Source organism: Ambystoma mexicanum, chromosome 5q, assembly GCF_040938575.1.
Source record: "Ambystoma mexicanum isolate Mex_15411 chromosome 5q, UKY_AmexF1_1, whole genome shotgun sequence".
Taxonomy (NCBI): domain Eukaryota; kingdom Metazoa; phylum Chordata; class Amphibia; order Caudata; family Ambystomatidae; genus Ambystoma; species Ambystoma mexicanum.
In genome coordinates this window covers 842,803,903-842,820,052 of record NC_090933.1, presented here as the reverse complement: position 1 = coordinate 842,820,052, position 16,150 = coordinate 842,803,903, and the positions used below count along the sequence as shown (strand labels likewise).

Sequence of the window (16,150 nt, the reverse complement as noted above, 5' to 3'; positions counted from 1 at the left end):
GTCCGCGCTTGTCGGCACGTATTAGCTCTAGAATTACCAGTTATCCAAGTAACAGATGGCACGATCAATGGAACCATAACTGATTTAATTAGCCATTTGCAGTTTCACTGTACCAGTCGTTTGTACTTACACGTGCATGGCTTAATCTTTCAGACACGCATATGCTACTGGCCGGATCAATGAGGTAGCCGCACCTGATGGAGGGTGGCAACGGGGGGAGCCGCGCGACTGCCTCAGAGCCAACCTGCGCACCCTCTTGGGCTGTCTGCAGGACCCGAGCGCCAAAGAGCATCCCTAGACGTGTGCGTGTCGGGTGGACAGGTTGGTCACGCAGGCGCCGGCGGCCGGGCCTGCTCAGCCATGCCACAGGGTGGGTGGGAGGGAGAGGCCAGGCACAACTTCAACCGGTAGTGGGGTTTGCCAGCACGCTGCCACTGGTATGGCAACGGAGGGGGTCAGCAGCCAACGTGTGTTCCCAACTGCTGGAGAAACGTGCTTGGTGGAGGAGGGGCCGCGTCGTGGCTTGCGAGGGGAACCCGTCTGATCTGACCACTGGGGAGCTGCCAGGCTGCTTAGCCTTCGCTCTAGAGCTGCCCAAACGAGGGGGCCCTCCCCGAGGGAAGCAAACCCTTGACACGGTCCCAAGGCGGGTGGAAGCAAATTGCTTGAAACAGCCGAGGATGCCCAAGCAGTCCAACCCTAGACAGACCAAGTGCACCAAATCGATCCCATGGAGTGCTCGGAAGAGCACCCCCAGCAGGCCAGTCTCTGCTGGGGCATTGCATGGGGCACGCCCCCCGGCTGGCCTGGGTTTTCACCATAGAGCCCGGGTTGGGAAACGAGAACCAAGAAGAGCGCAGACAGGTCCCTCTCACCCAGTCTATAGTAATCCGGAGGAAGGAGACTAAGTTTCGTCATCTGTGTACCCAGAGTGACAGAGCGGGACCTCTCGGCAAAAGCCTTGGGCTCCTTAGAGACCCAACTGCAGAAACATTTTAAACTGACGCCCATCAGAACTTCCAGAGCAGCCAAGCCGCCTGGTCCTTGCAGACATTCCTCTGGCCAATAACCAGATGGCCGGGCTCGGAGAGCGGCCATCTGGTAGGTCAAAGCATTCCAATGGGCCTGGATGGGAAGGGCCTTTGCCCCCCCACCTGACAAAGGAAAGGGCACCGGCAGGTGCCCAAAGGCATAGGCCAGCACCAATCGTCATCCTTGAGCTCTGGCAAGGCCACCTTAGAGTTTTTCTCCCCCCCCTCCACATAAGAGGTTTTTGATCCACCCTGGAGCTTATCCCTCTGGGGAGGGACAGTCGCCCCACATGTGAAACAGGTTCCCAAGGCTGGGTGCTTGGGGAGACCAGCACCCCCCCAGCCATCCTGGAGCTTTAGCAGGGCCCATTTAGAGCTTCCCCTTCCAGTGCTCCCCGCAACTACCGCAAGGCTTGGGGACTCCACCCACACGCACAAGGCTGGCACCCAAGGCCAGTGGGGGCAGCAGCCCCAGCCACCGTGGAGCTCTGGCCCGGGCCCCTTTAGAGCATTTCCCTGTGGGGAGCGATGCGACTACCACTGGGTCCGGGGGCTTTCACCCTGGAGCTCTGGCCTGAGCTGCTCCCACAACATTAGAGCCTTTCCCTCCAGGACTAACCCACAAACACTGTGGAACTCAGGGCCGGCCACTGCGAGAGCATTTACCCCCACGCGGAGGAAAGGGACCCGCTCAGGGCGCCCCTTGACACACGCACCTCGTCTTGGACCTGACCACAACTGGTTGATACTTGCCAGAGGACCGGGAGCAACCCACGAACGCCATTGAACTAAAGCCGGTAATTGCGCCACGGCCGCCCTGAAGGCCGCAAGGTGGCACTTCCATGCCAACCGTAGACAAATGCAGGAGTCAGCCGTGGCAACCACAACTCGGGCCATCTGGGCCTACTCCCCGGGCCAGATGGCCCAGCGGCCGTACCTGCCCCCACCGCCCAGGGGCACAGGCTTAAGGTACCACCCCGCGTGCTCTGGGGTGGGTGGTTAAGCTGCTGCCTCTCTTCCCCGCCCTGGGTTTAAGGCACCAACTCAGCGCTCTCGGGCCGGGGAGACACTTCCACGCCGACTATTAAGCTTACGGGACCCGACCGGAGACAAATGCAGGAGTCAGCCGCAACTCGGGCATCTGGTCCACCAGCCACAACTTGGGCAATCTGGGCCTACTACCAGGCCAGGTGGTCCAGTGGCCAGCTGGGCCTGCCCCAACCCCACTTTCCAGGGGCACAGGCTTTAGCTACAACCCCGTGCCCTGGGGTGGCTGCACCCTCTCTTCCCCTGCCCTGTTCGGGGGCATAAGGCACCACCTCGAAGGCCCGGGCCCAAGGCCATCTGGTCTGCCAGGCTGACCAGGAAAGGTGAGAAGAGTGCTCCCCGCCCAGCCTCCACACCCCCACAGGTGCGCCCCTATGGTGGTTGGTATTTTCCTGTGCACCCCGCATGCCCCAGGAGGAAGGATGGAGAACCTTGGCGGTGCTGCCGCCTTGCAACAAAAGCTTGGCTCAGAGGATGACTTCCAATAGATCGCAGCGACGTAGCTGCTCTGCTACTTACGAAACCCTGAACCAGAATCAGGTTGTCGATGAATGATTTAGCACCAGATTCCCACAAACATGCGGTGCACTATGGATGAGAGAGGTGGCCCCCATTCTGTCCACACTCAAGTCCTGAGGCAAGCGGCTCTACACACCGGCACCAAGGGCGGCTGTCCTAAGCTAACTGATGCTCGACAGCGCTGCAGTATCACGGTCTGGGGTGGAGGGGGGGATTTTGGCAAAGAGGTGTTCAGTCATAATCCCACAGATGGTAGCTTCACCCCATTGGCTCCTCAGCCAAGCATGCACACCAAATGTCTGAACCTGCGGTTCCTCTCGTACTGAACAGGATTACTATTGCAACAACACATCATCAGTAGGGTAAAACTAACCTGTCTCACAACGGTCTAAATCCACCTCACGTTCCCTATTAGTGGGTAAACAATCCGATGCTTGGTGAAATCTGTTTCACAATGATAGGAAGAGTCGACATCGAAGGATCAAAAAGCGACGTCGCTATGAAGGCTTGGCCGCCACAAGCCAGTTATCCCTGTGGTAACTTTTCTGATACCTCCTGCTTGAAACCCAAAAAGTTAGCAGGATCGTGAAGCCCTGCTTTCACGGTCTATATTCATACGGAAAAATCGAGATCAAGCTAGCTTTTGCCCGCCTGCTCCGCGGGAGGTTTCTGTCCTCCTTGAGTTCGCCTTAGGACACCTGCATTATCCTTTGACAGGGTGTGCCACCCCAGTCAAACTCCTCACCTGCCACTGTCCCCGGAGCGGGTCGTGCCCGGCAGGTGCCGGGTGCTTGGAGCCAGAAGCGAGAGCCCCATGGGGCTCGCCCCCGCCTCACCGGGTAAGTGGAAAAACAATAACAGTATTGGTATTTCACCAGCGGCCCGAGGGCCTCCCACTTATCCTACCTCATGTCTCTTCACAGAGCCAGACTAGAGTCACACTCAACCGGGTCTTCTTTCCCCGACGATTCTGCCAAGCTTGTTCCCTTGGCTGTGGTTTTGCTAGATAGTAGATAGGGACAGTGGGAATCTCATTCATCCATTCATGCACATCACTAATTAGATGACGAGACATGTGGCTACCTTAAAGGTCATAGTTACCCCATCTGTTTACCCACGCTTCATTGAATTTCTTCACTTTGACATTAGGAGCACTTGGCAGAAATCACATTGCGTCAACACCCTCCACAGGCCTTCGCAATGCTTTGTTTTAATTAAACAGTCAGATTCCCCTGGTCCGCACCAGTTCCAAGTCAGCTGCTAGGTGTCGGCCGAGGCAGAATGCCGGCCCTGAACCCCCAGAGGAAGAACAAGATTGGCGAACACTGCAGCTGGGGTGATCCCCAGGAAGGGACCGGCTCGCATCCAGAGGCTGACTTCCGTACCTACATTGTTCTGACATGCCAGAGGTTGTCCGTCTTGGAGACATGCTGCGGATTTACAAAATCTCACCCAGATTTTTAAGGACCAGCGGGAGCTCACCGGACGCCGCCGGAACAGCGACGCTTTGCAAAGCTCGGGCCCCTTTCTCGGGGCAAACCCATTCCAGGGAGCCCTGCCCCTCACAAAGAAAAGAAAAGAACTCTCTGTGCGGCTGGGGGCGTGGCTACAGAGCCATGTAGGAGGACGTCTTTCCAAGGCGGCTCCTGATGATCCTGAAATGATCCTATAAAATGTGACACATTGAAACCATCCTCCTCTGAATACATCGCTTGCCCGAGTTCATGAACTAACACTGCCCAACTGGAGCTGGAGATGGTGAGGATCAGCGCTGTGATGCGAGCGAAATCAGCCGGAAGAATTTTGTGGCGGTGCGCTTGTGAGGAATCTAAAATGGCGATCCGCCAACAACAAAGAGATGTGGAGGACAGCTGACTCGCGAGCAGCCCGTTGTAGGAGAGAGAGCTGCGCTCAGATCGGGTCTGCCAGAAGGGGCCGCGAGTAGAGCGGAGCTGTGAAGACCCCCTGTGGCCACAGCGCGGGACCCGGGGGAGAAGCCCGACGTCGGAGTAAAACGGCAAACGAACAGTGCCGTGATTGAAAAGCGCATGCCCGGTGGGCGACGAAACGGGACTGGAACCCCAAGCAGTCTGCGTGTATGCGTGATGGACTACAAGGCTGCTCACCCATGAATAAGTGACAGTACAATATACACTGCAATACTCGGCAGTGTATGCGCAACACATACGAGGCACTGGCGTGCCCACAAGCAGCTGTAGCGAAGTGACGGCGTGTGAGCCGTCCAAGCATTAAGGGCGGTTTCGCTTGCAGCCGCAGTGGAGACTTGGTCATTAGACAGGCCCATGACAGGGCAGCTTTTCGGGTCGCGCATGGTGTCCACGGCTGCAGGCTCCGTGTTGCGGCCATCCGGACCGAAGGTAACGCAATAACACAGATGTACAGGGCCAGCTTAGTATACGGAGTGCCACAAAGGAAGACCCTGAAACGGGTGCAATCAAGTTTCACTGATAATAAAGCCGAGCACAGCCTAAGGGTTGCCTGAGACCTGACGGAGGCACACAGGGGGACCCTGATTAGATGTGATAGCAGCTCCTAGCAAAACAGATGCCAGCTTAATCATATTACCCTTTGCAACGTGTATAAGTTCACGCATCCACCGGGGACAAGGGAGTTGATCTTGCAATTGCAGCACAGGGCAGGGTCATGCAGAGCGCTGACCCTGCAAACATGGAACTATTGCATGGTGGAATGTGGAACCAGTAACTAGAATGAACCGGTGGCGACCAGAGCACTACTGACTTATATTGAACTAACTATCACGTTGCCAAGCAATTCTTTGAATGGGCTGCGATGCGGAGCTTGGATAGCGCATTCAAAATGGCGCCAATGCGCGCGTGTATATAGACGCAGGGAGCTGCCCGGTACGCTGTGCACCAAGCGGATCGATCAGAGGGAGGCGACGCTGGGAGCGTCCGTCTCCTTTAACGAGGTGATGGGAGGAGAGAAAAGAGCACCGTTGCTGCTCACAGACAGCTGATAAGCTGAAATGCCCATGACACAATAAACCCAGCGCCGCACCATGAGACGAAGAGGCGCAGGCACACATCGGCAACCCAACCTGCAACAAACTCCACTAAACTATCCTGTGGAGGCTAGTAAACACAATAGCACAACGAAGAACAAGACATGCCTATGATTGATTTACGAATGCTGATCCAGCCACCCGAGCGGCACAGACAGGCTTAGACAGAAACACAGAGACTTGCAGCCGCCTGAAGTGGGAACAAAGAGACGCAGACAACGTGCCCGAGGTGGCCGCAAGAGGTAACTGCAGATGAAGGTGTACGGGGTTGCCCCATGAAAGTGGGGACCAGCAAGAGTGGCCACCGGAGCCCGCAGAGCCACACCAGCGACAGGCAGACAGCCCGGGGAGCTAGATCGACTGGGGCAGGGTCCTTAGTCCTGTGAAGGCTGAATGAACCCACATGGGTACATGGGAGGACACAGTCCATTCTAGAAATAGGTGAGGTCGCTGGAGGACAACCCTGAAACGATCAGGCCGGGCCTAGACATTTTAGGCAATTTAGCACGTTCTAAAAGAGGACAGCAAGTTTTGGGGCCGACTCACTTTACCCTGACGCAACAAGATGTCCAACAAACCCATCAGACAGAAAGGCAAGCAGCCCACACTGGACGATTTTGCCAAAACACCACCAGGTGCAGAAGGGGCCAGGAAGAAAGACAGGACCCCCGCTGGGGGCCCAGACATTATGGGCAACCAGGAGGTACTTGCGGCGATTGCGGACCTGAAAGTGGCCTTGGAGACCAAACTGGGCCTGGCAATCATGAATTGAAAGCTGTACTTGAGCTCAAAGTTGGAGCGGTGCAGGACGACGTAAATCTTCTCCGGCAAGACGTACGATTGTTGGCTGAGCGCATGGAGGACCTGGAAAAAGAGGTGGCCCCGAACACAGCAGCCTGTGCTGCCCATAAATCTGAACTTCACGCCTTGGTACAACGTATGGGCAATCTGGAGAGCAGGTCGGAAGAGGCGGAGGGACGCGCCCGAAGGAACAATATTCCCATTGTCGGAAGGAGCTGAGGGAACTAACCCTACGAATACATCAAGTCTATGCTATTACAGGAGATAACCGGGGAAGCTCTGTCCTAGGGGTTCGCTGTAGAGAGGGCACACAGGGCCCTGATGAGGAAGCCACCCTACCCCCCCCCCCCAGGCCGGTGATAGCGAAGATCCTAAACTACCGGGACCGGGAAAAAAATCCTTGAACACTTTCGGAAGGGCGGCACGATACAAAGAGGTGCTGCGAACATAACGGCATACCCGGATTATACCTTGCAAGTACAGCGCAGCCGCATGAACTTTGGGTCCGTGAAAAGAAGATTGCGGGATGCAGGCCATAGGTACATGCTGCTTTTTCCAGCTAAACTGAAGGTTTTCTACAAGAGAGGCATCAGCTTCACCTCACTGATGATCCCCAACAAGGGTGAAACACGTGTATGGGGTTGCTGGTGGTACTCTCGTTCAGATTGGAATTGCCATTGTATTTCGGTGCTGGACTGCCCCTGGGCAGGACAAAGACTGATATGCAAATGGATATTTCCCATCTGTGAAAGGCACAGTGAGTAAAAGCAGTGGCTGCGAACTCTCAAGTGGTTAATAACCACTGAACAGGTTATCATGTCTGTTCTTGCGAGAGAGGGGCGCCCGCTACCTTTGTAAAACTATTTTTTAAGGAACCTGGGATTGGTAACCCTAGGCCTCCTGGGGGCAACCAGACGTGGTCTCCCTCTCACTGTGCTTAGAGAGGCATCAGCTTCACCTCACTGATGATCCCCAACAAGGGTGAAACACGTGTATGGGGTTGCTGGTGGTACTCTCGTTCAGATTGGAATTGCCATTGTATTTCAGTGCTGGACTGCCCCTGGGCAGGACAAAGACTGATATGCAAATGGATATTTCCCATCTGTGAAAGGCACAGTGAGTAAAAGCAGTGGCTGCGAACTCTCAAGTGGTTAATAACCACTGAACAGGTTATCATGTCTGTTCTTGCGAGAGAGGGGCGCCCGCTACCTTTGTAAAACTATTTTTTAAGGAACCTGGGATTGGTAACCCTAGGTCTCCTGGGGGCAACCAGACGTGGTCTCCCTCTCACTGTGCTTAGAGAGGCATCAGCTTCACCTCACTGATGATCCCCAACAAGGGTGAAACACGTGTATGGGGTTGCTGGTGGTACTCTCGTTCAGATTGGAATTGCCATTGTATTTCGGTGCTGGACTGCCCCTGGGCAGGACAAAGACTGATATGCAAATGGATATTTCCCATCTGTGAAAGGCACAGTGAGTAAAAGCAGTGGCTGCGAACTCTCAAGTGGTTAATAACCACTGAACAGGTTATCATGTCTGTTCTTGCGAGAGAGGGGCGCCCGCTACCTTTGTAAAACTATTTTTTAAGGAACCTGGGATTGGTAACCCTAGGTCTCCTGGGGGCAACCAGACGTGGTCTCCCTCTCACTGTGCTTAGAGAGGCATCAGCTTCACCTCACTGATGATCCCCAACAAGGGTGAAACACGTGTATGGGGTTGCTGGTGGTACTCTCGTTCAGATTGGAATTGCCATTGTATTTCGGTGCTGGACTGCCCCTGGGCAGGACAAAGACTGATATGCAAATGGATATTTCCCATCTGTGAAAGGCACAGTGAGTAAAAGCAGTGGCTGCGAACTCTCAAGTGGTTAATAACCACTGAACAGGTTATCATGTCTGTTCTTGCGAGAGAGGGGCGCCCGCTACCTTTGTAAAACAATTTTTTAAGGAACCTGGGATTGGTAACCCTAGGTCTCCTGGGGGCAACCAGACGTGGTCTCCCTCTCACTGTGCTTAGAGAGGCATCAGCTTCACCTCACTGATGATCCCCAACAAGGGTGAAACACGTGTATGGGGTTGCTGGTGGTACTCTCGTTCAGATTGGAATTGCCATTGTATTTCGGTGCTGGACTGCCCCTGGGCAGGACAAAGACTGATATGCAAATGGATATTTCCCATCTGTGAAAGGCACAGTGAGTAAAAGCAGTGGCTGCGAACTCTCAAGTGGTTAATAACCACTGAACAGGTTATCATGTCTGTTCTTGCGAGAGAGGGGCGCCCGCTACCTTTGTAAAACTACAAGAGCAGAACCTTGTTTTTTGACACCCCAGAGGACGCCATGGGATGGTTAGATGCGCAGAGCTGTCCCCAGGAACCGGACATCCAGGGAGCAGAAGGTGGAGACTTGAATATAGCATTGCATATACCGGCAGAGGAGTATGTTCAGAGCTACAATTATAAATATGAGACAGTGGCACTGGAAACCTTGATATAGATATAGGAGCTATACGGAGCATGACCTCACACCCCCATAGCGAATAGTTTAGTTAGGTCACTGGTAGTTCGGTGACACCCTGCTGGGTTCTGGGCTGGGGACTTTTAGGGCAGAACCAAACGCAGGGGGGCCCGAGATCCAGGGATGGAGCTGGGCACTTGTTGGGGTTGGGGTAGACGAAGGGGGGGAGGTGGGAGGGTGAGAGGGGTGTGCAGTGGTTTGAAGTTGGGGGGTGGGGAGTTGGGAAGGGGGTTGGAGGGAAGTTTGATGGGAGGGAAAGGGTATTGAGCCAAAATGTGACCCTTAAGAGGTGGGATATCATGGTGATGGCGCCAGGGTGCCTTACAGTGGTTACCTGGAATGTCAGGGGCCTCAACAGCTATCTGAAACGTAACAAGGTGATGATGTATCTGAAAAGGATGAGGACCGACATAGCATTATTGCAAGAGACCCACCTCACTAGGGAGAAATTGGAGGTGGTTAAGAAGAAGTGGAGGGGGTGCCTGGTGGGATCCACATACTCGGCCTACGCTAGAGGAGTTATCATCTGGGTGGCGCCGCAGGTGCCATTTCAGCTGCTTCAGGTCACGGGTGACCCAGATGGCAGATTGACTGTTGTGAAGGGTATATTGGAAAACCGAGAAGTGTGTATTGTAAATTTATATGTCCCTAACAGGACACAGCGGCTTACTTTAGGACCCTGTACGGTAGAGTCGGCCCTCTGCTGGGTGGTGGGATTATTTGGGGAGGTGATTTTAACTGTGTACTTAACCCTAATGTTGACAGATCGGATAGTAAGATAGACAAACCAACCCCAGCAGCAAAGGTGCTGCAGGCCCTCCTGAGGGACTTCGACCTAGTGGATGTCTGGAGGCAGTTGCATCCAGTGGATAGACAATACTCGCACTATACGGCACCCCACGCCCTTCACACAACATTAGACTATGTGTTCGCCTCCACAGAGTTGGCAGGAGAGATGGAAGGTGCGGAATACAAAGCTAGGGTGCTTTTGGACCACTCCCCCCTGGTCCTGGAGTGGCGGCATCAACCTCCCAGGGCACGGATTCCCACTTGGAAACTCAGAGCCGAGGCTCTACAGGACCCGGGATTCAGGGAGGATTTAAGAGAGGCGATCACTGAGTACTTCGAGATAAATACTGGTAGTGTAAGCTCTATGGGAACTGTTTGGGAGGCGTTTAAGGTGGTTTTGCGGGGGTTGCCATTTCGAAGCCTAGGGGGCTCCAGGGGGGCATAGAGCAGAGTGGAAGGGAATTGAGGAGGAGTTGGAGGGCAGGATGCGTACGCAAGGCACCGCTGATGAGGACAGAGACAGGATAAGGCAATTACAACAGGCCAGTGGGGACTGCTGGGATAGGTTATGTAAACTAAGCTATAAGAAATACGTGGAGAGACAGCACGCAGGGGGAGATAAGCCGGGCAGGTTGCTGGCCTGGCTATACAAGAGTGAGACGCCGCGAACGGTGATCAGGGAAATTAAAGGCAAGGGAGGGTGGACTCAGAATACCCAGGAGGGGGTGAATGAGGAGTTCCTGAGATTCTATAAACATCTTTATGAGGACCCAGGTGGCCCTAGAGACCACGAAATTTGGGTAAGATTGGAGGACATGGGCCTACCCACCTTAGATGAGGCAGAACGCGCAGACGTAGATGCCCCTATTACGATGAAAGAACTGAAACTAGTGGTTCGCTACTTGCCCACCTGTAAGGCCCCCGGGTCCGATGGGCTTCCAAGTGAATTTTATAAAACCTATGAACAAGAGTTGCTTCCCCCGCTGCTGGCCATGCTTAACCAGTCGTATGAGCAAGGCAGGCTACCAGAGACCCTGCGAGAGGCGGTGATTATCCCGCTTCTGAAGCCGGGCAAGCCTATCACTGATTGTGGGTCGAACAGGCCCTTATCGATGCTCAATCAGGTTAGTAAAATCCTCACTGCTGTACTGGCAAATAGGCTTAAGGCTGTCATTGGTAAACTGATACACGCCGACCAAACGGGCTATGTCAGGAACATAACTGATAATCTCAGAAGACTGCATCATATCCTTGACCAGACAAAAAATGACCCAGGTGAATTGGCAATAGTTTCACTAGACGCGGTCAAGGCCTTCGAGCCAGTGAAAAGGCCCTAGTTGATCGCGACCTTTAAAGGCTATGGAATGGGACCGGGGTACCTCAGGTGGGTGACAATGTTATACAGCTCCCCGATCGCCAGGGTCAAAACGGGTGCTATCATTTCGGACAAATGGTAACTAAGCAGAGGCACTAGACAGGGCTGCCCGTGGTCGCCCATGTTATACATATGGGCACTGGAGCCATTGGCCACCTGCCTGAGACAGCAATACGAGGAGATAGGTATTCGCACTGCGGATGGCATGCACCTTGTTTCTTTATATGCGGACGACATACTGTTATATTTACGCTACCCAGAAGAGAACATGCAATATATTCTAGATATGATGGAGCAATTTGCCGTTCTCTCTGGCATAGCGGTTAACCCCAAAAAGTCTAGCGTGTTCCCTCTGGGGAGATGCAAGCTTGTCTTGCCCAGGAGTCTGCCAGTGTTGCCGATTACCCTGGCACACAAAGTCGTTCCGATATCTCGGAATTGACATATACCATATGGCAGAAGAACATGCACGCAACACGGTTAAAGCAGTAGAAGGAATTAAGAACAGCATGGGATTCTGGTCCAGGTTACCCCTGGCTATGGTGGGGAGGGCTGCTCTGCTAAAAATGGTAGTTTTGCCCAGACTGTTGCATTTCTTTGTTAACATCCCGCATGGGATCCCGAGGCGCTTTTTCGCTAGCCTCCATAGCCTGTGTAGGAGCTTCATCTGGGGCAACTCCAGGAACAGGGTGGCCCTCTGGAAACTACAGAACTCGTGTGATAGGGGAGGGATCAACCTGCCAAATTTTGAGCTATACTATCTGGCAGGGCAGCTGCAGTATGTAGCAAGATGGCTGTCTGGCGAGGAGACGGCAGAAACCAGGCTGCTGTGCAGGGAACTGCTCCCCTTCTTTCACAAAGAAGTGGTGTGGCTGTCCAAGTCGAGGGTCCGGGGGATGGCGGGGCTGCTGGTACTGGGATGGGAGATATGGCACAGAACGTGGCAGATTGCGGGACACCTGGTTCCGTACTCTATGCAGGTGCCGCTTCCAGCACTATGTGGAGAGGATCCCCAGCTGATACAAGGGGTCCGCAAGTACTGGGAACCAGTGGGCCTGGCCACCCTGGGAGACATATGGCTGGAAGGGGAGGCATTAGAGTTCCCGAACCTGATCGAAGATACTGGGGTGCATAAAGGACAGTACATAACTTACACCAGAATTAAGAGAGTCAAGAGAGTACGAGTGAAGTGGCCAACAGAGGTGCTCACTGGACAACCGGATGCCACCATGGAGGCTATATATGATATTTCAGAGGGTGGGCATGAGATTTCCCGCATATACGAGCTGTTGGGGTCCAAGGTGGGGAAGGACTTGACCCAACAGACAACTTTGGGAGGATGAGGTGGGAGAGCCCATGTCGGATGGGCTCTGGAAAAGAGCCCAAAGATATCATAAAAAAGTGTCCCGGAACGCAAGGCTCCAGCAGATCCAACTATATGTCACACATAGAGCATAGCTCACCCCCAGTAAGATCGCTAGGTTTGGTGGCCATACGACTCAGAAATGCCCTAGGTGTGGGGTGGAGGAGGCTGGGCTACTCCACATGTTTTGGGCCTGCCCTGAGGTGGGGCGGTTTTGGCAAGAAGTGAAGGCACGCTTAGCAGGAACCGGTATTACACTGGAGGTGAAGTCGGCCTGGGCATGCATGCTGGGGGGGATTCCCTAGGCCACGTAACTTAAAGCACATAAGCAAAATGAAAGATCTAGCATATGTCCTGGCCAAACGAAGGATAGCAATGTGCTGGAAGGCAGCCCAGAGGCCGAGGATAGAGTTGTGATGGGCTGACCTCTTAAAATGGGCAGAGGCAGAAACGGCTGTTTGGTGGGACACGGTTTGTAGGGGAGGGGAGGAGGAGGTAAGACCCCTAATTGAATGGAGGCAGCTGGTGGCTACCATGAGTGGCCCCCCCCAGTCTGATCAGAGCGATGATAAAACGGATAAAGAGACGACGATAAACCCGCCTGAAAAATCACAGGATGATGACATGGACATATTGGCTCAAGTTAGGGGGGAGGGAGTTTCATGAGACTGGACAATGCTGATTGTAAAACTCTGACGCTGAATCTGATGATGGAAGTCCCAAGAATTGTGTGTTATATAAAATAAAAATTATTTTTTCCCAAAAAAAAAAACAAACTCTGTGCGGCTATCGCCGGCTTCTCTGGGATCATTTGCATTGCCGCACTGGACGCCGCAAGGGCACCCGTCCCTGCCACTCTGGATTTGGGGATCTGAACCCGACTTCCTGTCGATCGGCTGAGGGCAATGGAGGCCATAGCCCATCCCTTAGGACTGACTGACCCATGTTCAACTTCTGTTCACATGGAACCCTTCTCCACTTTATTCTTCAAAGTTCTCGTTTTAATATTTGCTACTACAACCAAGATCTGCACCTGCGGCGGCTCCACTCGGGCCCTCGCCCCGGGCTTCTGTGCGTACTGCAGCAGCCCTCCTACTCGCCTGACTTAGCCCCCGCGGCTCTCAACGCAGGCCTGGTATGGGCCTGATGCTCCAGGGCCATCCATTTTCAGGGCTAGTTGATTCGACAGGTGAGTTGTTACACACTCCTTAGCGGATTCCGACTACCATGGCCACCATCCTGCTGTCTATATCAACCAACACCGTTTCTGGGGACTGATGAGCATCTGCATCATGCGCCTTAACCCCGGGTGCGGTTCATCCCGCAGCGCCTGTTCTGCTTACCAAAAGTTTCCCACTGAGCACTTTCATACAATACCCGGCTCCACGCCAGCAAGCCGGGCTTCATACCCATTTAAAGCTTGAGAGCAGGTTGAGATAATTTTGGCCCCAAGACCTCTAATCATTCGCTTTGCTAGATAAAACTGGGGTTTCCATGCGCCAGCTATCTTGAGTGAAACTTCGGAGAGAACCAGCTACTATATCATTTGATTAGTCTTTTGCCCCTATACCCAGGTCGGATGACCGATTTACACATCAGGACCGCTACGGACCTCCACCAGGCCGAGTTCACCATCTTTCGGGTCCTATCACACACGCTCATGCATCATCTCTGACAGAGTGGGGGAGACGGGTCGGTGGAGAGCCCACCGCGATAGGATGCCACTGCAATCGCCGGGCACCGGCCCTCAACATCATTACATCACAGGGTTTCATTCATCCCTCTGACTCGGGCAGGCATTATATTCTTAGTCAGTGTTTCCAGACAGGTCGGGTGGTTAACCGACCCCTGGCGCCCTTTGTGGGCCTCCCCGCCCGGCAGCACGACGTGGTTGGGGTGTATTGAGGGCAGTCCACCACAGTCACATCGGGAGCCCCGTCTCCCGTGGCCACTCTAGCAACCCCCAAGAGGGGCCAGGACAGTTGCCGGAGAAGGGCCCGTTGGTGGTCTATCTCCCTCAGCCCCGTGGATACAGCAAAACTGCTGTCAGGGGGCTGTAACACTCTCTGCTGGAGCAGAGAGCCACCTGCCCCCTGGGGCCTTCCCAAATGCACCCTGCTGGGGCTGGATGTGCCCGGGCCGCAGACCCGCAAGGGCCTCCACCGTTCCAGGTGACCAACCTGCCTGCCGTGTTGAATCCTGTGGGTGGACTGCACAGACCCCACCAGTTTACCGCTCAACCGTTTCACACCCTCTTGAACTCTCTTCAACTTTCCCTTACGGTACTTGTTGGTCACCAGTCTCGCGCCCGTATTTAGCCTTAGAAAGAGTTTACCACACGCTTTGGGCTGCATTCCCAAGTAACCTGACTCCAAGAAGACCTGATCCCGGTGTGCAAGAGGCCGCTATCGGCCTAACACCATCCGCGTGGGGAGACTCGATCAGAAGGACTTGAGCCCCCTGAGTGATGCCGGGGAGTCGGTCTTCTGTACGCCACATTTCCCACGCCTGCTGCTGAATGGGGATTCGGCGCTGGGCTCTTCCCTTTTCACTGGCCGTTACTGAGGGAATCTTGGTTAGTTCCTTTTCCTCTGCTTAGTAATATGCTTAAATTCAGCAGGTCACCATGTCTGATCTGAGGCCGTGGTCGGGGAGCACAAAGCTCAGGGCAGCTGGCTTCGGGCCCATATGGGGGGTTGCCCCAGCCCTTGGCACAGGCGAGTGTATTCTGTCCCAATCTGTGACCGAAGCCCACATGGTCACGAGGTCCGTGCTCCATGGTCATCCTGCGCCGGCAGGCGTGGGACACCAAAGACAGCCACACACAGCACGGCCAGGTGCCCTGGGGTAGGGTGAAGGTGCGCCAGGCTTTTTTAAAGCCTGCTGCCGCCGCCACCACATCCGGGGCGCGTCGGCCACCCGGCCCTCCCGAAACCAGCATGAGGTGGGGAAACTGGGGAAACCAGGACGCGTCGGCAATGAGCTTGCGTGCCAGATCCAAGGATCCAGCGACGGTGCTGATCGGGGTCTGACCTTAGGGGGATGAATGGAATGGGGTCCCTGCGACAGCCCCAGCCACGCCCCTGGGAGTGAACCCCGGGGCGATTGATGTACAAGCGACCCTCAGACAGGCGTAGTCCCGGGAAAAACCCAGGGCCACATGGTGCGTTCGAAGTGTTGATCAATGTGTCCTGCAATTCACACTAATTCTCGCAGCTAGCTGCGTTCTTCATCGATGCACGAGTCGAGTGATCCACCGCCAAGAGCCACAGGCAACTTTTTTTGTCCTAGACGTCGGCCTGACCCTGCCGGTGCAGGACAGGAGAGGTTGGGGGAGGCAGCGCTGGCTGTGGCAGGACAACCCAGCTCCCTGTCTAGCTCGGCCGAAACCATTGTGGTTTCAAAAAAATAAAAAATAATAATCCAGGTGCTCAGCCTGACCGCCAGCTGCAGCAGCACAGCGCTTCCCAGGGGGATGGAGGTAGGCCGCTACGCCACCTGCCCACACGGCCCGATCCACTCATCCTTCCCCGACCCCTTCCGCTTCCCTTTTGGGAGGGGGGGCTGGGAGATGGACAACGAGGCAGGCCAGAGACAGCACAGACAGGGGGTCGGGTGGGACCACTAGAGTCTTCAAACCCCAGCCCGGCCGCATAGGACCCAGCT

The 16,150-nt window shown here is 54.5% G+C and overlaps 1 non-coding gene across 1 annotated transcript; it reads right to left on the bottom strand.

Annotated features, from left to right (window-relative positions):
- Positions 1 to 15,601: 15,601 nt before the first annotated feature.
- LOC138499272 (5.8S ribosomal RNA) lies at positions 15,602 to 15,752 on the bottom strand. The gene has a single exon (XR_011279291.1). It is a non-coding gene; the product is annotated as a 5.8S ribosomal RNA (ribosomal RNA).
- Positions 15,753 to 16,150: the final 398 nt, after the last annotated feature.